The sequence below is a fragment of the Mirounga leonina genome, unplaced genomic scaffold (genome assembly GCF_011800145.1).
Source record: "Mirounga leonina isolate KUSES-001 unplaced genomic scaffold, KU_Mleo_1.0 Mir_166, whole genome shotgun sequence".
Lineage (NCBI taxonomy): Eukaryota > Metazoa > Chordata > Mammalia > Carnivora > Phocidae > Mirounga > Mirounga leonina.
The window spans coordinates 16,758,574-16,781,975 of record NW_023270418.1 but is presented as its reverse complement, the minus strand read 5'-3'; the positions used below and the strand labels follow the sequence as shown (position 1 = coordinate 16,781,975).

The window sequence follows — 23,402 nt, the reverse complement described above, 5'->3', positions numbered from 1 at the left end:
TATGAGACTGAAGCGCTGCCTACTGTGCTAAGGAGGCACCTAACTTAACAATTTTAAATGAACCTTATATAGGATTCTTGGATAGATGATGATAGATAGATAGATAGATGATAGATAGATAGATAGATGATAGATGATAGATAGATGATAGATGATAGATAGATAGATGATAGATAGATGATAGATAGATGATAGATGATAGATATTACATTATGTATATTTATATTTATATTTATGTTTACATTTTTCCTTATTTATCCTATAGAAATGGTGTCTTGTACCATTCTTCCACAATTAACTTTTCTGTTATGCTTTTGTCTCAAGTACCCCCCAAAAGTATATTTCTTGAGATATGCATAGGTTCAAATATAGTAGATGATTCCAAAATGTCCTACAAAGTATTTTCATTAGCTGAAACTTTATATAGACAAGTAATCAGCTATAGAATATTTAGGTACTCCTTTTAACTTTAAACTAGTTTAAGTAGTATGACACAAAGTGGGAAAGTGAAAACATTAGCATAGTAACATTGATAAACAACTCTGTTTACTCCATAAATGTTATAGATACACTCTTTGCACTGAGTACAACTAAGTCTCATGGGTCATAGTCTGATGTTCCAAATCAATGGAGGTATTCTAGGGTTATCTGCCAAGTGTGGATGTTTTTCAATTGGTATAATTTTTGTTCAGATCTAACACTTCTGGGTGCGTATTTTTCCTTTTGAATTTTATCAGCTACATAGGGACTGTGTGGTTGTTAGAACCTACTTCTAGTTTCTGTTTGTTTGCTTCTTTTGTTTGCTCTCTGCTAATGTTCAAAGTAGCTTTCACAGACCTGGGTGCTTTTCTGCCACCTGTAATTACTTCTATTTGGGGCATGTAAATTACTAAACTTACCCTATTGTCTGAGATTTTCTAGCACAGCTGCTTTAAGGTTTGACTTCAACAGGAAGTACAAGCTGAACCGACTTTCCTTTGGCCATTATACACATATAAGTTGACTGCACATCAACATCAATTACCTATACCTACAGACAGCAAGATCCAGGATGATCTGGTTATGTCTTTCATCATCTTTCACAGAGAAGTCAAGTTTGGGTTCATTTATTTTCAGGGCTTTTCCATCTTCACTGATCAAAGTTCTGGTAGTTTCCCTTTCTTCTTTGTAGCACTTAATTTTTCTTGGTCTTTCCATTATTTTTCCATCTGTCTAAGAGTTTCCAGCGTAGATTCAGGAGTAAACTCAGAGAGGTTATGCCAGAATGCTAGGTCTTCTTTGCTTTCATCTGACTTCTTTTGATTGAGTTCTGTTTCTTGTATTTCTAGCATCTGGTGGTCTTTGTTCTCTAAAGATGATAGGATAGTAGTGATATCTGTGTACCAATGCCTGGCAAAGCTTTGTCTGTTTTTATGCTATTTTTGAAGTTCCCTCTGAGCCACATGTTTCTGTCTTTGGCACATTTGAGACAATATGTTTTTTCCGCCTAATTACTGACTAATTCTGCCATTCTTGAATCCCTTCTGAGCTCCCTTTAGGAGGAGTGTCATCCTGCACTTTGTTGAAGAATTGCCACCACCAACCTCCTGCATCATTCAAATTCAGCACTCGAGTTACCCATGCAAAAGAGCTCCTTCAGATAGATGCTGTGCTGTGGGGTTTACTGTTGTTCAGCTCTCCAACGAAACATACAGTCAAGCTAAATTTTGTCAGCCCTTCAGATCCTTCCAAATTTTCCTTTTTTTTTCAGGGTTGTTAAAAGCTAAATTGAAATATTCGTGTTTCTTGAGTTTGCTAACATTTTAAATTTCCCCAATGGTATTATTTTGAAGGTAGATAATTTTTAAATCCTTACACCATTGGTCAATGTGATCTCTATTTCTTGATGATGCAAGGAGAGTTCCTCCAGGGGGGAAAAATTACACAGTCACTGCATTTGGCATTCTGGCTTTCTGTCTAGTTAAGATCTGTGATCCAGTCTATGGCACCTTTCTGGTTTGTGGGCCTGGGAAGCCTACTGAGACCTCAAAGATCATTGGTAATAATTTATACTTTAATCTTTAATATATAAAAGTTCTGTTTGTGTCATGTCCTTGCCAGAACTTTGTACAGTCAATCCTTTTTTGTTTGTTTGTTTTAATTTTAGCCATTCTGGTGGGTATGCAGTGGTATTTCACTATAATTTTAATTTACACTTCCTTTATGACTACTGATATTGATCTCCTTTCTTATGATTATTGGAAACTGAATGTCTTCTTTTGTCTAGTATCTGTTCAAGTCTCTTAGCCATTATTCTCTTACCTTTATGTCCTACAGGTTTATAGGGATTCTTTATCAGTTCAGGATATGAGCTCATTGGCAACTACATGTGTGGCAAATGATTTTTCCTACTTTGTTGACTTAAGTATTTTATTGTGAAAATTTTCAAGCATGTAAGTGAAAATTTGCAAAAAGAGCATAATGAACCTATGTCTATCATTATCACAAGAATTATTGTTCCATGGACAATCTAATTTCATCTCTACCTCATCCACTTTCACACACAATTGGATCATTTTGTAGTAGAAATTCCAAGATATATATTTATATATTTTTTACTTGTTAAAAAAAATCAGCTTCCATTTCTAAAAGATCAGAACTAATTTCCAAAATGTAACTAAAACATCCTTATTAGATAAAAGGTATCTAGTGGACAAGATCATTTTATACAGTCTTATTTGTTAATCTTCTCCATTATGAACAGTGCTTTCTTTCTCTTGTTAAATTATTTCCATCCTTGGGCGCCTGGGTGGCTCAGATGGTTAAGCGTCTGCCTTCGGCTCAGGTCATGATCCCAGGGTCCTGGGATCGAGTCCCGCATCGGGCTCCCTGCTCCTTGGGAGCCTGCTTCTCCCTCTGCCTCTCTCTCTCTCTCTCTCTCTGTCTCTCATGAATAAATAAATAAAATCTTTAAAAAAAAATATTTCCATCCTTTAGGAGTTAAAAAATTTTCCTATAGAATTCTTTAAAAATTTTACTGTTTTTTTTCCTTTTATCTTTGAATTTAAAATCAATCTGGGCTTGATATTCATGTGTTGAAGGCGTCAAGGTTTTTTTTTTTATGTATTGATATCTATACAGCAAGCATCTTGACTTTTTTTAATACAGTGCTCTATATTGCTAAATTACTGTATATCAAATTTCTATATATAAGTGAGTCTATTTCTGAATTTTCTATTCTGTTCTCTGTATTTGTCTAACCTAGCAACAATATCACATTCTTTTGATTATTACAGCTTTTAAAATAATTCCTGCTAACTAGTAGACCAGATATTCCAATGCTGTACTTCTTGAAAGATATCTTGTCTATTCCTGGACCTTCATACATCTCAATGTATTTTAGAATCAACTCATCAACTTTTACAAATGAAAAACAAAAGCCTTGGGAATTATTAAGATTGCATTTTGTCTATAAATTAATTTGGAAAGAAGTGGAATGCTTATACTAGTCAATCTTGCAATCCATGATCATGTATTATCTGCTATTTATCCATCTATTTTCTTTAATTATTCTCCATATTTTTCCCCAAACAGAAGTCTTGTGTAATGTTTGTTAGATTTATTCCTATCCGCATGATATATCTTTGTGTTTTTATAAATGGTTTTATACGATTTTTATTTGCTTGTTATTATTTTATGGAAATACTAGATTTTTTTCACTACCTTTGTATTGCTTTATCTTGTCTAATTCACTTATAAATATGTATACGCAGATTCTTTTGGATTTTCTATATATTCTACGTGTTCAGTCATATAATCTGTAAAACACCTATTTTGTTCTGACTGTTTTAGCTTATATTGCTTTTTTTCCTGGATCAGGGAGTATTAAAAGGAGGGGTTATTTACTCTATCAGAAGCAGCTATGAATGACTATGAGTTCTCTTTTACAAAAACACCTCAAACTTCTAATCCAACTTGATATCAAGAGAAGCATCTAAAAATTTTTGTTTTTCTTTACTCAATTAAAAAAAATAATTTATATTATAAAATAGCTCTATTACCTTTTCTCTAATGGTATTCACTTAATTTAGTTTTCTGTACTGAGGTAGTAAGCATAAACCCCTCTATCTTCTCATTTTTTGACTGTCTCTCTTCACCTATCAACCATTCAGTCTGTAAATGGTTGAATCAAAAACCACTGGTAATAATTTATACTTTAATATCTAAGAGTTCTGTTTGCAATCACAGGAAATAGTCAACCTTCAGGGAGTACTTTCTACATAGTAGAAAATATGACCATCCCAAAGATGTTTATATATATATGTATGATATATATGTGATCTCACAGGATGTTTATTTTAAAAAAATCAGTGTAGTTGCCATCATACTCCAATTTTAAAAATAAAATAAAACTGAATGTTGGAGAATTCAAAGTATGTACCCATGGAAACCCAGTAGTAAAGAGTGTATCTCACATAGAAAATATGATTTAGCTAGTCCTCTAGTCTTCGTCAGTTTATATATTCATTTCATGTTTGTTACTGTTGTATAAAATATAGAAAAAAATTCAGCTAATATTTGTTGTTTTAAAGCATGAGATAATATGCCTTTTCCCACAAGATGCAAAGAATAAAATCTGGGCCTTTAAAAATCTTTAAGAATAATAATTTAAAAATCCTGTTAATTATATCTACTTTTTGAAGATGGAAACATTGACACAATGACCTGTATATGTAAAAAGTCTTTTAAATCTAAATTGTTAAAATTTTATGAAGATTTTTATGTTGATGTAATTTATTGAGCAAAACAAACAAAAAACCCCACAAATGATGAGAACTAAGTGTTTCCAATTGGAAGCCAGCTAATAGAAGGAATAGAGCTACAAAAGTGTTAAAAGATTTGGGTTTCCAGATCAGTTAAGCTTCTGGTAGCATTCTGATTATTAGAAACCCAAAGTTATGGGGTTAGTTGTATTCCACCAAATATTTGAAATTTATATATTCATATATTGAACCTTAGACTGTGACTACATTTGGAGATAGGGCCTGTAGGTATGATTAAATTGAAATTAAGTGCTTAGGGTGCGTGCTAATACGATTTGACTGTTGTCCTCAATAGGAAGAAAAATCTGGGCACAAAGAGAGGGACACCAGGGATATGCATACACAGAAGAAAGACCATGTGGATACACAGCGAGATGTGGGCATTTGCAAGTCAAGGACAGAGGCCTTAGGAGACACCAAACCTGCCAAAACCTTGATCTTGGGATTCCAGCCTTCAGGACTGTGAGAAATTACATTTCTGTTGTTTAAGACATCCTGTCTCTGGTACTTTGTTATGGCAGCCCTAGCATATTAATACAAGAAATTCAAGAAACTACAACACAATGAACTCTGGTCCTCTGGGAACAACTGTGTGATTTTCAAGAGGACATCCAAATGTTTCCATCAAAACATAATGTTTGATAAATATGAAGTACATTATCCTGCAAATAACCATATTTGCTTCTCTTCTACTTTTCTCTTATTCTGTGAGCACCTCTTTTTAGTATAACCTAAATTTGAATCTGCTGGCAGAAGAGACTGGGTAATATAGTTTCTAGCACCTATGATTCTGATGAGTGCAAAAAAAGGAAGGTGAACAAACAAGAGGAAATTAATTATTATGGAGAGCAAAATAAGTAGAGGTACCCTCTCCTACAATCATCTGTACTGGGTCTAACTATAATTAACTCTTGAACAATATAAGAACAGCATCGTGCCTTCATCAAACATGCTATAACTGTCTCATACTTAGATGTGCTCACTTTCTCTCTGCAAAAAGAAGCATAAAGTCTGATTAGTCACTATATTCATCTTTTTGATACTCATTTATTTTAATTCACTTATAATTCCCTTCAGATATATTGAAATTAAATAAATATTTTCAAACGCCATTTTCAGTTAGGAAGTGTTAGCTAGCAGACCAGTGCGTCCTCAAAGAACATAGGACAGATTACATCAGTGATCTATTTAAGGGCAGTGGGAAGCTTCAGAGATAACTAAAGGGCTTAAGACACTGGAGTGGGAAAAATCTCAGAAACTCAGAATCTGAGAGGGGTGAGCAGTCTGTAGCACCTTCTACCCTTAGGACACTTGTTGGTTCTGGGCTTGGACAAAATTCTGAGAACTGTATGTAAAACTTGAAGAAAATTCCCAGGGGAATTATGAGGACAGAGAAACCAGGAGAGTTTTTTTTTTATAAATTTGGAGTAGTTTCAATTACATAACAGGTTTCCAATTTAGGACATTTATCAAATGTAAATGAAATTACTGATTTAGAATTTAGGATCCATTAGGAAGAAGAACCCAGACAAATACATCAGGCTGTTAGTTGGAAACCCTGGAATGCCAGAGTAATGCAGAGGCAAACTGAGTGAACTGAGCCTACCAGAGCTATACCCTAACCTGACTTAGCATAGCTCCTTCTTGAATTGTCCACTACTGCATTTTGCTAGTGGCCAGTAAAATGAATTCTTTTTAGAGGAGTTAAATCATCTGGAGTGACTATCCTTTTCACACTCAATATCGGGATTCCTTTAAAAATTATTACATATAAAACAAGACAAAACACCCTGACCAAAGTGAAAAGGAAAAAAAAAAATCAAAACAGAAGGGAAAATAGGAAGTGCCATACAAATGGTCCAAATATTGAATGAACTGATGAGGACTTTAGACATTTATGATTATTATGTTCAGGAAACAGAGAAAAACATGGAGAAAAGTGATGCTGATTGAAGAATCTCACAGGAGGATTGGAATTGATAAATTAAACAGGAATGCAAGAAATTGAAAAGTAAAATATTTGAACTTAGAAACTCATCTGATGTGTTAGACACAGCAGAATTTATTAGAGGCTGCCACTGAGTCCGGTTTATAGTCAACCCACAGATAAACTACTAAAGCCATTGACAGCTACTCAATCTAACACAATGAATCCAGACTGATAAGTGTACCCACATTGATTCATTTGGTCCAGTTCCATGTGATGTCTCTTATTCCTTAATATAAACCCTTAAAATTTATTCAGTCAATCCCTAAATATATTCCCCAGGTTTTTCTCTCTCCCTCTCTCTCTTTCTCTGTGCATATGTATGTATATATGTGTGCATTCTATATTTACCTAATCCAGACTTTGTTCTTACCTGCATGAGGGATTCTGATTGCTGCTTTCTGACTCTAGATATGTGTCTGGATTTGGTTGTGGATCTTGGGAAGAACACTTTCCTCTTAAAAAGTTTCTGCCTCAGGGCGCCTGGGTGGCTCAGTCATTAAGCATCTGCCTTCGGCTCAGGTCATGATCCCAGGGTCCTGGAATCGAGCCCCACATCGGGCTCCCTGCTCAGTAAGAAGCCTGCTTCTCCCTCTCCCACTCCCCCTGCTTGTGTTCCTGCTCTCACTGTCTCTGTCTCTGTCAAATAAATAAATAAAATCTTTAAAAAAAAAAAAGTTTCTGCCTCAGATGAAAACATTATAGTCTCTACAAACAGAAACGTAAAGATATAATGAAAGGCTGCCCAGCTAGTAAGGAAGTCTCAAACTGTTTGTCAGTTTATGATTTTTCATTCATGTCCATTCACTCAAATATCCCTATTATAATGTCCTGAATTCCACTCTCACTTTCACGTATCATTTTTAATGAAGTTAGGAATTTAACTTATGTTTTAATTTAAGGAACGGAACTATTTGCTTATGGCTTACAATTATCTGATATAAGATAAGCAGTTATTTTAGTTTGCTGATTCTCTAATGGGAACGGAGCCAAGATTTTTAAGCTCTAAAATTGTTATTTTATATCTGCAATATCTTTAGTGAGGTCAGAGGCAGCCATTCAGTCAGCTGTCATTTGGTCTAATTTCTAACCTAAAATTCTGTTGGATCAGCACCTTGGTCTCCCAAACTTCGACTTCAGTAGGTATGCCATTCTAAACAACTGTGTGTTACAAGTTACTTTGTATCCATTGCATGGTAGTGACTATTAGTATCACATGTTCTCACTCATATAAAACTAATCTCAGATTCCCATTATTAAGAATCTATTTTCTAAAACCATTTCTAGTAGCAAATATAATATCAGTCTTTAATTGGTCAGGAAAACAGAAACAACTATATATTATAGCAAATGCTTTAATAGAGTGAATTAAAGATTTAAAAATCCTTTGGAAACTGTGAGTGAGCAAAGATTACTAGAGCTGTTTCTGGAGCTTAGGAAATTAGTAAATGCAGAAAATGCAGGATATTGCCTTTTTTAAAATTTAAGGTAATTATTATGAATGTTCAAAATAAATCAAGAAAGGATAAATTAACAATGGATAAAATAGGGAAAGAAAACTAAGCTTTGGCTGAAAGTGAAATAGTGGTAGTCAAAAGTGCTTACCAAAACAATTATTCAAACAACCAACTAAAAATGAAAAACCTAAACATCACCATATAATTATTGACAGAACAATGTGATTAAACACCACCAAAGAACATAAGTTCCTTTAACACAGGATACAAGAATTTTAACTGTTTCAAACAGTTGCATACATCAGGAAATACAAGGATAATTTCAGTCAGAGAGGTATAACTTCTTGGCCATCAGATGTCCACAAAGACACTCAGCTGAATTAATTAATCATCACCTGATTTAATTCAGAATCCTGTTTAATGCTTTATGCAGGTATCTATGATGTCAAATAAAAATACTAAAAGAGAATATGAAGGAAAAAATATGTACCATAAGATAAAGAGTGATCATAATAATAAAGAGAAACACTTTATAATGATAAATGGGTCAATTTACAAAGAATATTTAACAATTTTAAATGTGTATGCACCTAGTAACAAAGTTTCAAAATACAGGAAGTAAAACTGACAAAACTATAAGGAGAAAGAGAACCACAGCTGGCAATGTGAACATCTGCATCCATTGACTGATAGAGCAAACAGCAAATCCACAGACCATTTGTGAGAATATACAATACTTGAAAAACTCTACCAAGTAACTTGAGGTAATGGATACCTAAAAATGGCATAATAACTTATCTTTTCAAGTGCATATGAACATTCACCAGGGTAGATCATATTGTGAGCCATAAAACAAGTTTCAAAATATTGACTGCTTGAAATAACACAAAGCATATTCCACAAGTACAACCTTGATAACAAAACCACACAGAAACTATAAAAGAAAGCCAAAGACCAATATTCCTCAAGAAAATAGATACAAAATTATTTTGTAAAAGTGTAATCATTGATATATAAAAATAAATGTTTCATGACTAATAGGGGTATATTCCTGATATGCAAAATTGACTTTAAATCCATGTATCAATCTGTGTAGTTTATCATATCAAAAATATAAAGGGGAAACAGGACATGATTTTCAAAAGATGAGAAAATATTTTTGACAAAATGATGACTCAGTATTAAGATGTCTATTATTCCTAAATTGATCTATAAACATATTGTAACTCTCATTAACACCTGTTACATAATAGAAATATATTTTTGGTCTCTTTCCCCAAGTTACTGACACAGTGCTCCTAAACTGTTGTAATTTCCTGAATAATAGGGGTGCCCTAGATTCCTGACACAAAACTCCTAAAATCCTTGTAATTTCCTGAATGACAGGAGTATCTTTTATGCTAATGAGGCATCTCTAGGTGGGCTTCTGGATGAAGGCTGGTCACCAGAAAGACCAAGTCATTATTAGAAGCTTAGAAATTTCATCTCCAGCCCTCATCTTCCAGGAAGGAGAAAGAGGCTAGAGATTGACTTAATAACTGACCATGCCTGCATGCTGAAGCCTCTGTAAAAATCCATAAATTATAGGGTTTGGAAGTTTCTGGGTTGATGCCAGGAGGGTGGCACATCCCAGCTTCACAGAGACTGAAGATTCTGCACCTGGAATCCTTCCAGATTTCTTCCTATGTACCTCTTCATCTGGCTGTTCCCCTATATCTTTTATTATATCTTTTATAATAAACTGGTAAACCCAAGTGTCTCCCTGAATTCTATGAGCCAAGAAATAGTGTTTTTTTTTTAATATTCCACCATGCTTATTTGTAAAAATGGCAACCTATTTATAAATAAATAAATATATATATATATATATATATATATATATATATATATATATACACTGCAAAAACTCTGTACTAGCAGGGTAGGGAGTATACGAGAAATCTCTGTACCTCCCTCTCACTTTTGTTGTAAACCTACACCTGTTCAAAAATAAAATAAAATAAAATAGTTGTCAAAATAAAATAAAATAAAATAAAATAAATAAAATAGTTGTCTTAAAAAAAAACACTCTGTAATAGCCAAAACAAATTTGTAAAGAAAACAGATGCAAATAACTTAAACTACTGGATTTCAGGATGTACTAGAAAGCTATAGTAATAAAGGAAGGTTTTTTTTTTTAAATATAGTGTGATAATTGTCTAGAGATGGACATATAGGTCAGTGGATAGATTTTAAAGTATCTAGAGATCAACTCACACATATATAATAAATTCATTTCTGGCAAACATTTCAAGGAATTCAATAGGGACAGGATAGGTTTTCGTCGTTATGTTTGTAAACAAGCAGTGCTATAGAAAGAATAGTGAAGAAGGCGTTATTTGAGCTAAAGGTAAATATACTGAATAAGAGAAAAGAATGGAGAATCCAGAGAGAGAGTTCTACACACAAATGGCCCATAAACAATGGTTGCCAAGGTAACTCAAACCAAATTTATAATATAGTATAGTATAGTATAGTATAGTATAGTATAGTATAGTATAGTATAGTACAGTATAGTATGGTATAGTATATCCAGAAATTAACACAAAATGGATCATGGACCTACACATCAAAAAGTACAGCGATATGATTTTTGCAAAAAAATATACGAAAAGAGATCTATAAATTTGGGATAGGCAAAGACTGCTTAAAGAACATAACAAACATAAAAATAATGAAAATAATAATAATTTGGACTTCATCAAAATAAAATTCTGGTCTTTATAGGATATGATAAATAAAATATCATTAATAAAATGCTATTAATAAAATGAAAAGGCAAACAACAAAAAATACATATACATATATGAGAGATACATGACAAAGACACATCCATAATATGTAAGTAAAGAACTTTTTAAACTTAAGAAGAAGAAAATAATAAAAATGGTTACAGGATTTTAAAATATAAGAATATTAAAGAGGTCATGAAAAGATGCTAAACATCATTAATCATCAGGGAGATGGTGGTTAAAAGCCCAAGAAGATAAGACTACTTACATAAAGAAAAGATAAAAATTTAAAAAAAAAGTTGTTAATAATAAATTTAGGCAAGAACGAACAACTAGAACTTTTATTCATTGCTGGTGGGAGTGTACAATTACAGTCATTTTGTTTCAAAATTTACCAGTTTTCTTTAAGTTAATTATACATTTATCAGAGACCCAACAATTTCACTACCAGGTATACCCAAAGAGAAAAGAAAAAAATAATATGTGCATAAAAAGACTTGTTCATGAATGTTCATAGCAGCTTTATTCTTAGTAGATCCAAACTGAAGGTACTCAATGTCTACCAGAAAGTAAACAGGTAAGCAAATCAACAGGTACATTCATATAATGTGTACTATCCAACAATAAAAAGGATAAACTACTAATTACACAAAAGGAGTTGCTGAATGAAAGAAGTGAGACATAAAATAGTACATGTAGGATTCTATTTATATGGGATTCAGTATAAGGCAAAATTAATCTATGTCAGTAGAAATCAGAATGCTGGTTTCCTATGTGGTGGGCATTAAAAGGGATTTATACATAGAGGATTATTCTTAGGTAATGGGCATGTTCTATTTTAAGATGGGAATAATTATCAAAAACTTAACAACTATACACTAAAAATGAATGGATTTTATTTTATGGAAATCATCTTTCAGTTAAGATGATATAAATAGCAAGAAGAAACTGGTTTATATAAGTTATGATATATTAATTACAAGACCTATTATAGAATCGTATTGAATTCTGAATACAATAACAAAACTAAAAGCTCAGTACTAGTATTAGCAGAACTAGAATTTGGTCAATTGATTTCAAAAGGGATCAAAATATGCTATCACTAAAAAGAACGCATATATACTTCAAATATCTTGTTACTTAAAATACATAAAGAGTCTTTCATTGGACAGTATTTTTTAGGGACAAGACCTTTCTGGTGCACATGGTACTTCTGACTTAAGTTTGACTTTACTTCCTTGCATGTTTTAAATTTGTAATGTATCATAAGATTATTAATTTCACTTTTTTTAAAAGGTAGTAAGAATTTAAGGATGTTAAAAACTATGGAAGGATCCTTCCAAATTTTTATATTTCCATTCAGTATTTTACATTTACTTCACCCACATCTAATTTGTAAGCTTTTCTTTAAAAAAGCTCTTTATTTTTAACTTGGTTTTCATAGAAACAACAGAAATTAAAACTCTTGACACAAATAATTCAACACTGTGAATGATATTTTACCAATTATCTAATTATAATGAAAAGTTAAACATATATTAACTTGTTCAGAAATTAATGGAGTTTTTTTTTTTTTTTTGGAGGAAACAAAAGTACATACACATACTAGAATTCCGGTTTTCATACATTTTAGTCTCAAGATCCTTTACAGTCTTAAAACTGATTATGGATCCCAAAGACCTTGTCTTATGTGGTTATATCTACCAATATTATCTGTATTTGAAATGAAAACTGAGAATTTTTGAAATACTAATTGATATATCTAAAATAATAAGCCCATTCATGATTAACATGTTATATTATGAAAAATACTTGCATTTATAAAACAAAAATAATTAGTGAAAAGAGAGACATATTTTCTTTTTTCTTTTTCTTTTTTACAAATCTCTTTAAAGACTTACTTTTTTAAATTTTTATTTTATTTTATTTTATTATGTTATGTTGGTCACCATACAATGCATCATTAGTTTTTTATGTAGTGATCCTTGATTCATTGTTTTCATATAACCCCCAGTGCTCCATGCAGTACATGCCCTCCTTAATACCCATCACCGGGCTAACCCATCCCCCCCAACCTCCTCCCCTCTAAAACCCTCAGCTTGTTTCTCAGAGTCCATAGTCTCTCATGGTTCATCTCACCCTCTGATTTCGCCCCCTTCATTTTTCCCTTCCTTCTCCTAATGTCCTCCATGCAATTCCTTATGTTCTACAAATAAGTGAAACCATATGATAATTGACTTTCTCTGCTTGACTTATTTCACTTAGCATAATCTCCTCCCAGTCCCAACCATGTGGATGTAAAAGTTGGGTATTCATCCTTTCTGATGGCTGAGTAATATTCCACTGTATATATGGACCATGTCTTCTTTATCCATTCATCTGTTGAAGGGCATCTTGGCTCTTTCCACAGTTTGGGACATTGCGGACATTGCTGCTATGAACATTAGGGTGCATGTGGCCTTTCTTTTCACTACATCTGTGTCTTTGGGGTAAATACCCAGGAGTGCAATTGCTGGGCCATAGGGTAGCTCTATTTTGAAATTTTTGAGGAACCTCCACACTGTTTTCCAAAGTGGCTGTACCAACTTGCATTCCCACCAACAGTGTAAGAGGATTCCCCTTTCTCCACAACCTCTCCAATATTTGTTGTTTCTTGCCTTGTCGATTTTTGCCATTCTAACTGGTGTAAGGTGGTATCTCAATGTGGTTTTGATTTGAATTTCTTTTTCATGTGTCTGTTAGCCATTTGTATGTTTTCTTTGGAGAAGTGTCTGGTCATGTCTTCTGCCAATTTTTTGACTTGATTATTTATTTTTTGGGTGTTGAGTTTGAAAGTTCTTTATAGATCTTGGATACCAGCCCTTTATCTGTAGTGTCATTTGTAAATATCTTCTCCCATTCTGTGGGTTGCCTCTTTGTTTTGTTGACTGTTTCCTTTGCTGTGCAGAAGCTTTTTATCTTGATGAAGTCCCAAAAGTTCATTTTTGCTTTTGTTTCACTAGCCTTTGGAGCTGTATCTTGAAAGAAGTTGCTGTGGCCGATGTCAAAGAGGTTACTGCCTATGTTCTCCCCTAGGATTTTGATGGATTCCTGTCTCACATTGAGCTCTTTCAGTCATTTTGAGTTTATCTTTGTGTATGGTGTTAGAGAATGGTCAAGTTTCATTCTTCTGTATATAGCTGTCCAATTTTCTCAGCACCATTTATTGAAGAGACTGTCTTTTTTCCATTGCATATTTTTTCCTGCTTTGTTAAAGATTATTTGACCATAGAGTAGAGGGTCCATATCTGGGCTCTCTGTTTTGTTCCATTGGTCTATATGTCTGTTTTTGTGCCAGTACCATGTTGTCTTGGTGATTACTGCTTTGTAATATAGCTTGAAATTGGGCAATGTGATGCCCCCAGCTTTGTTTTTCTTTTTCAACATTTCCTTGGTGATTTGGGATCTTTTCTGATTTCATACAAATTTTAGGATTGTTCCAGCACTTTGAAAAATGTCATTGGAATTTTGAACGGGATGGTGTTGAAGGTATAGATTGCTCTGGGTAGCAAAGACATTTTAACAATGTTTATTCTTCCAATCCATGAGCATGGAGTGTTTTTCCATCTTTTTGTATCTTCTTCAATTTCTTTCATCAGTGTTCTGTAGTTCCTAGAGTATAGATCCTTTACCTCTTTGGTTAGGTTTATTCTGAGGTATCTTATGGTTTTTGGTGCTATTGTAAATGGAATTGTTTCTCTAATTTCTCTTGCTACAGTTGCATTGTTAGTGTATAAGAAAGCAACTGATTTCTGTGCATTGATTTTGTATCCTGCCACGTTACTGAATTGCTGTATGAGTTCTAGTAATTTGGGGGTGGAGTCTTTTGTCAACTGCGCAGAGAGAGGGGGTAGAGTCTTTTGTCATCTGCAAAGAGAGAGAGTTTGACTTCTTTGCCAATTTGAATATCTTTTATTTCTTTTTGTTGTCTGATTGCTGTTGCTAGGACTTCTAGCACTATGTTGAACAATAGTGGTGAGAGTGGGCATCCTTGACATGTTTCTGATCTTAAGGGAAAGGCTCTCAGCTTTTCCCCATTGAGGATGATATTCGCTGTGGGTTTTTCATAGATGAATTTTATGAACTTGAGGAATGTTCCCTCTATCCCTATACTCTGAAGAGTTTTAATCAGGAAAGGATGCTGTATTTTGTCAAATGTTTTTTCTGCATCAATTGAGAGGACCATATGGTTCTTCTCCCTCCTCTTATTAATGTGTTCTATCACATTGATTGATTTGCGAATGTTGAACCACCCTTGCATCCTGGGGATAATTCCCACTTGGTCATGGTGGATGATCCTTTTAATGTACTTAGCAGAGGATAGCTAGATTTTCATATTTGCCTATGCATGCAATCTGTTGTGTTGTGCTACTTTAGTTGAGGTCAAAAAAACAAAAATCCAGCTTTACATGCAGATATATAGTTGGAAAGTACTTGAAAACCTGTTAATATAATTTTGGATGTCATTTTTCATGTTACAATAATACACATCAAGGGATAGTTTCTTAAAGTTCATTTCAATGTGGAATCTCAGTGAACTTTTCTTACTATATTACATTAGAATCTATTGAACAGATCTCTTACTTCTGAATGGATTTGTATCAACATGAATCCATCAATTGAAAAATATTGGTTCATTAAGTTATGCAGAACTTTCAAATGATGATCCAATTTATTGTATCGAAAACTGCATTTGTTTAAAAGCCCACGGATATTGTCAGACACATATTTAACTGAATTGTCAATCTCGCATGGCAGATATACGTCTTTCAAAATCCTAATTCTCACTTGAAATTATCAAATTCTATCATTAGTAACAAATTATCTACTTTTCTTTACAGTAATAAGCTTACATTGTTTCTTTTGGGGTAAAGTCGACAAGTGCCTGTCTTAATATCATAGTTCATCTGACAAGACACTCTTTGAAATAAAAATGGTATTGCATGAAAAAAAGCAGCTAATTGAGCACAAATCAACCAATTATACAAGCTTTTTTCCTAGAGACAACAATTTACTCTCATTTGCAGGATGAGTGTTTCCCATTTTGTAACACAGAATGTGAAGTAAAAGTGTACTAAGGGATGGAAATTTAATAAAGTTAATATTATCCACTATTTCATCAAGGACATTCTTCTGTATAACTGTTACTGTTTTTATGGTCAGTGTGTGACAGTGAAGGACACGATGATTACTTAGTGCAGGCTAGTGTCACTGCCTTGATTCTTTCTATGGCACTAAGAATTTTACTACATTTGCTTTTGTAACATCAGTATAAATGCCAACACAGTGAAAAAAGGCCATTAATGTCTTAATATTATTATGAAAATAGTTTGACCTCAGGGTGCCTGGGTGGCTCAGTCATTAAGTGTCTGCCTTTGGCTCAGGTCATGGTCCCAGGGACTGAGCCCCGCATGGGTCTCCCTGCTCCGCGGGAAGCCTGCTTCTCCCTCTCCCGCTCCCCCTGCTTGTGTTCCCTCTCTCACTATGTCTCTCTCTGTCAAATAAATAAATAAAATCTTTAAAACAAAAACAACAACAACAACAAAGAAAATAGTTTGACCTCACAGAAGCTCTGCAAGTGTGTTAAGGATGTCCAAAGCTTCCTAGACCACAGTCTGAGAATCACTGTTCTAAAGGGTAATCAACATGTAACTTGCCCTAAGCTCTCATTTTTCAACTAGACTTAGGTTAAGAGAGTCTCTCCTACTTATACGGCAATATAGAAAAGCATATTTTCTTCTTAAGTGTGATTATTTACAAATTCATTATTAATTCTCTGTGGCATTTGCATAACAGTTTAAAGGATAAGTATTATTGGGCGCCTGGGTGGCTCAGTTGGTTAAGCGACTGCCTTAGGCTCAGGTCATGATCCTGGAGTCCCGGGATCGAGTCCCACGTCGGGCTCCCTGCTCAGCAGGGAGTCTGCCTCTCTCTCTGATCCTCCCCCCTCTCATGCTCTCTATCTCATTCTCTCTCTCTCAAATAAATAAATAAAATCTTTAAAAAAAAAAAGGATAAGTATTATTAACCTCACTTCACAGATTAAGAAACTGAGACTATATTTGGTGGAGACATAATAGACTTCAGTTCGTGTGACTAGAATTTTTTTTAAATGTTTTAGTCTCACATGGGAATTGAAATTCAGGGAATATATATAATATATTTATTAACTCATTATCTTTTACTGAACAAGACTGATGTCAGTAAAATATCTAAGAGACCTCAGTTCAAACAAATAACTAACTCCATTTAACTGAGGGAGGTTATAGTTAATCCTAGTCAATGAGGCAGCATTAGCCCTTTTTAAAGATAACCAACTCAAATTCAGTCTTTGAAATGGCATTTTCTCCTGAAAATCTATAAAGACCAGAGAAGAAAGCTTTAAAAAGTATTTTTCTTTTCTTTTAAACTTAATGTAACCAATTCTGTTAGTTTCTTTAATGTAATTTTCTCCAATACAATGCATTACTTCATTAATCTCATTGTTTAGTATTCTAAACCAATATTCTATTATTAGGTTTATTTGTTTGCTCTGGTGCCTGCTTTGGGTAGAAAATTAGTTTTTAAACAAATTCAATATATCTGGAAAAAAAATTAAATGTCATGAATCACCATTGGGTTATTCTTGCGAATTTTTTTTTTCTGCAGATGAACTTTTTAAGTGTCAATGTCCTGGATGTAGGGGGCTGAATCACAACCCCTTCAACTGGAAAGTGATAGTTCATAGAAATATAAGTGGTTCTTCATTGGTTAGAATTTTGACGTTTTGTTTTGTCCTGTGTTATATTCTGAAATGCAAACACAGGATGCCAAACTAAAAGTTTAGTTCTTTTATTTTTTTATTTTATTATGTTATGTTAATCATCATACATTACATCATTAGTTTTTGCTGTAGTGATCCACAATTCATTGTTTCTGTGTAACCCCCAGTGCCCCATTCAGTACGTGCCCTCCTTAATACCCATCACTGGGCTAACCCATCCCCCCACCCCCCTCCTCTCTAAACCCTCAGTTTGTTTCTCAGAGTCCATAGTCTCTCATGGTTCGTCTCTCCCTCCAATTCCCCACCTTCATCTTCCCTTCCTTCTCCTAATGTCCTCCATGCTATTCCTAATGTTCCACAAATAAGTGAGACCATATGATAATTGACTTTCTCTGCTTGACTTATTTCACTTAGAAGAAACTTTTGCATTACACTCTTGATGCCTGAGCTATTGCCCTCCCCCCAAAATCAATCACATGGGCTACAGAACATCCTGTGAATAAAACAGCCAACTTGCTTTTCTGAACATCTCATTGACTAATTGTTGTCTTGGCAGTCACTGAAACAGACACACACTTTATATGTAGAGTCACCCTTGAATTAAAGTGTAATCAGAACACTGGCATTCATGTGAACATTAAGTTGTTCTAAAAATCAGAATCTCCTCACAACTTTATGGAAACAAATTGTTCTTTAATGTACTGAGAGTGGGATGTTTTCAATTATATAAAGAACATTAGACTGCTTAAAAGCCCTTTATGTTGACTAGTCTTAGTTATCTTGAAGGGCCAGTCCCAACATCCTCCAAGTTTTGTCTAGGTCTTCCTTTTCTTCCCATTGCCTTTTACCTAACAGGTTTTGTTTTGTTTTGTTTTTAATAGAAAGAATGTTCCCTCAATTTTCTCTATGCATCTTTCTGTAGGAAAAATACAACTGTCTCCTTCTCTGAAGCATTGGAAGTCACACCTGGAAGGCAGCTTGGATAAAACCTTAAGATTTCACCATTAACCAATGTAAAATTTTGAACTATGAAATGAGAGAGGCAAAGTCACAAAGCAACAGCTGCTAATTACACCAGAGAAGTAGTAACTGGATGATCATGCACTGTGTGCTTTGCTAATGTGCAGTAACCATTGAAGATACACTGACCAGCCCTAAAGCATAAAAAGGTGCAACTGACAAAAGCTATACCACTGTCCATTTCAGTGGTTTTTATCTACAATAACAACCTCATCAAAATTCAATGTCAATTCTTAACATTTTACTAGGAAATTAAATTGAAGACCAGGTAATTTGTTTCAATAAATCAGAAGTTGTAACAGTGCCATCAGTTTATTTCCATTTCTTTTGGATTCATTCTGCTTTGTTATTTTTTTTTCCTGCTTTGTTATTTTGAAGTTAAAATCCTTTGTTCCTGGGCACCTGGGTGGCTCAGTCATTAAGCGTCTGCCTTCGGCTCAGGTCTTGATCCCAGGCTCCTGGGATGGAGCCTCACATCAGGCTCCCTGCTCGGCTGGAAGCCTGCTTCTCCCTCTCCCACTCCCACTCCCCCTGCTTGTGTTCCTGTTCTCGCTATCTCTCTCTCTGTCAAATAAATAAATAAAATCTTTAAAAAAAAATCCTTTGTTCCTTTTTAAAATTGTTTCATTCACTTATCTGTTATTTTTCAAATGTATCAGACACTAAAACCTATGGATATAAGAACTAATAAGATCAGGCACCTGCCTTCAAAGAGTTTTAACCTAATCAGGTAATCCATAGACAGTATAAGGGCTATATGAAAATGTAATTGTGCCAGATAGCATCTTTTTGATGATTTTTGTCAGATGCAATCCTTAGTACATCATGTCTATAAATTTACCTAATTGGCTTGTGTGGGATAAAGAAATGAAATTTCTAAAACATTAATGTCAATATATCCACAATAGCAGATTTAGCCCCCTGAAAGTACTCTCAGTTTTTTTAAAAACCTTCTGAAATGCCTCCTTTTAAATCATTCATTCAACCTTGCCTGTCCCATCTCCACCACCTGAAAAAATACAGGGAAGCAAATTATTGAACAATCTCCTTGACAGTTCCATATATTTTCAGTGAATGGATGCTTCCAAATCCTCATTGTTTGCCATCTCCACAGACAAGACTCAGTTAATGAAATGGCTAATTAGATTTCTGTAATCCTGTAGTCATTGTGTCTGAGGTGACATTTTGTCAGCATTTCTCTTGTGGTTCCTTTAGTGTGATAGGGAACATTTTCCCTTAGCCAACTTGGTTTTTGTTATTTTGCTGGAATGACAGTTCCCCTGGTTGGTGTAATGAAATCGTTGCCCTCCCAAATACAGCTCTGCCACACAGCATTTAAATAGAAAAGAATAGGAAAATGATCATCTGATTAGTCAAACAGGCCCATGTTCAAAATCCATTTCCAAAATCAAATAATAGAACTGGACTGTGTTCAGAGTGGAGGAATGACTTTGGTATTATTACATACTGTAGTACATATTCATTGACCAACAGAATGTGGAAGGGTAAAACTTCTAAATTCTTATTCTTATGATCCATAAGAATTAATTATTCAAAAAAGTGGGAGCGGGGGGCTATTTTAGGCAACTTTTTGGACCCCTTTGATGGTATTATAGCCAAGAAGTGAAAAATCAAGACCAAAGCCACAGTTCAAGTACCAAATAAAAAGTATTTAAAATATCAGGATGATAAGTAGGATTACAATTCATAACTTGATAATTATTAAATAGAAAAATCAAAGAGACTAGGTATTTGAATTTTAATTTATATAGGTTTATTTTCTATAAGTTCTACTCATTTCTATTTTGAACACCTCTCTATCAGGGTGGCAGAAATTTGGTATTAATTATTTTGACAGTCATTCCCACACTTTTCCAGGAGATTGTGTCTAAGTTTATACTTTTTAACTTGATTTGGGGCTGTAGGTTGGTTATCATTCTCAAAGCCAAAGACTAACTCAAACTTCCAAAGATATCTTTAATCCATCAAGACTTTAGGCATAGGTCCATACAGGTCATACCTGAGATATTCCTTCAGGTCCAAGAATGTCTTCTACTACTTCTGTGTTGTTCAGGTGCATGGGGGTCATCTACTTATTTCTAACCAGGAATAGGAAATATCTTTGGTTATAAGAAACCATATCTACCTAAACAGATATACAATAGAGTGCTTTCCCATCTCAGATGTTTCAATTCTTCTGTATAGCATTATCCTAACTTGAAGCTAGATTTCATCTTAAATTCATGTGGGGTTAGGCCAGCTTTTCAGTGTACTATTCAGCACACCTCCTGTCCTGCAGTCACCTTGCTAACACATCCATCACTTCCACCTAGTCTCTATTTCCATCTCTGGTTTACCCCCAACAAATGATCTGCATTCTAGCCTGAAGACAGAGGTAATAGACAATAATGAAGACTTGATCATACACATGATATCTTCTCTAATATTACTTGTGTCTTCTGTGATGCTTTTCATTCTCCAAAGGGCCTAGGGATTTGGCCCAATAATCAGGAGTCCTAGAGTGTAAGTCCGAGGTCAACTCTTTAAGCCCAAGAACCAGGAGCACTGATGTCTGAGTGCAAGAGAAGATAAATATCCCAGCTTAAGCAGAGAACAAACTTCCCTTTCCTCTGCCTTTTTGCTCAATGTAGGGCCTCAAATGATTAGATGATGCCAACTTACACTGGTGAGGGTGATCTCCTCTATTCAGTTTACAAATTCAAATGCTAATCTCTTCCAGATACACCCTCACAGACACACCCAGAAATAATGTTTGCCAGCTATTTGGTCATATATTAGCTCAGTCCAGATGACACAAAAAACCGATTGTCACATGTCCTTCCCTTGTCTACCTATGTATCTCCTTAAACAATAATCTTCAAATAAATACAGTAATAAGGTCATAATTTCACATAAAACAATACCACTGCCATGCATATATACTAATTCTTTCCCAAGAAGAGAAGGTAAGGTCCCTGAGTGATGTTTATTGTTCTTTTAATATCACCTAACTTAAAAACTATGATGTAAAATTACCAATACTTAGTACTGATATAAAGTCAATTAATCTTACATTACATGGTGAGGGAATAAGAGAGGCAAGAAAACAAAGAGATTTACTTATTATATGTACATATTCATATGTATATACACAAATGTATTCATAAAGGAAATAAGGAGGAGATATTCATGACAATTACAGTCCTTTTTTTTTTTTCTATAACTGATCACACGATCATAGATGGTATTTCTAACTACATTCTACTACTCATTCTGTTTTCCCTTTACCTTCAGCAAGCACCTAAACTGGTCATGGTCTTTACCTGGTAGCATGACCCAAATCCTCCTTCCTGAAGGGTCTGGGCCATTACTAATCCTGTTTGGATTGGATTATTACAGTTTCCCATTAACCTTAATCACTGGACATGTAATACAAAAAGATTACCTAAGGAATCTCCTGTATTCTAGACATACCCTTCCTTATCCCCATTGTGGAGTAGTATTTCAATTTTCTCTTGGTACTCAGGATCACTCACCTCAGCCAACACTGTAACTCCTTTATTTGCTTGTTGATTAAGGGGCAAGAGGAAGTAAATGGGTGACACTTCTAAATTCCACCCCAATAAAATCATTGTTGTGTCTCGTAGCAGAAGCATCCCTTCCACTGCAACTAAGAACTCTAGGTAGCAAAGCATAAAGTCACAAAAACAGGAAGCACAATTGTGCCAATGGATCACTAGGGTAATAGAGAATGGTACCACTTCCATTTTCATCTCTTAAACCATGAATCCCAACTACCAGAGAAATAGCGCCATGCTGGATGTTGATTCAGAACATATACAGCCTTCTGGAAAACCTTGCCCCAGCCCTACAAGGTATTACTGCCTAGATCATACTGTAACTGACTCTCCAAAGGCCATTCCACCATGCTGTCAAGCCAGCTGCTTCAAGATTATGAAGAACATAGTAACACTAGCGAATCTATGAGCATAAATCCATTGTTGCACCTTTTTTGCTGTCGAGTTCCTTATCATGAGGAATGTAATGTGGAAAACCGTAACAATGAGTAAGACATTCTATAAGTCACAGACAGTAGTTTTGACAGAAGCATTGCATGCAAGGAAGGCAAAACCATATCAAGATTAAGTGACTATTCTAGTAAGGACAAATGTTACCCCTTCTATGATGGAAGCTGTCAAATCTAATCAACTTGCCACTGGGTAGCTGACTGATCATCGAAGGGAATGATGCCATATTGGGGGCTGAATGTTTATCTCTGCTGCTAGTAGACTGGGCATTCAGTGGTGGCTGTAGCCAGGTCAGTCTTTTTGAGCAGAGGTCCATATTGCTGAGTCCATATATAGCTTCCATCCCTGTCTCTATGGCCACTTTGTTCATGAACACATTGGATAATGACAGGGGTAAGTTAGGAAAAGCTGGTATCCATAAAACAGGCCATCCTATCCACTTGGTTATTAAAACCCTCCTCTACTGAGGTCATCCTTTGGTGAAAACTGACATATCAAAGGGGCGCCTGGGTGGCTCAGTCATTGGGTGTCTGCC

General features: G+C 34.6%; 1 pseudogene; it reads right to left on the bottom strand.

Annotated features, from left to right (window-relative positions):
- Nucleotides 1-604: 604 nt before the first annotated feature.
- LOC118016264 lies at nucleotides 605-23,183 on the bottom strand (annotated as a pseudogene).
- Nucleotides 23,184-23,402: the final 219 nt, after the last annotated feature.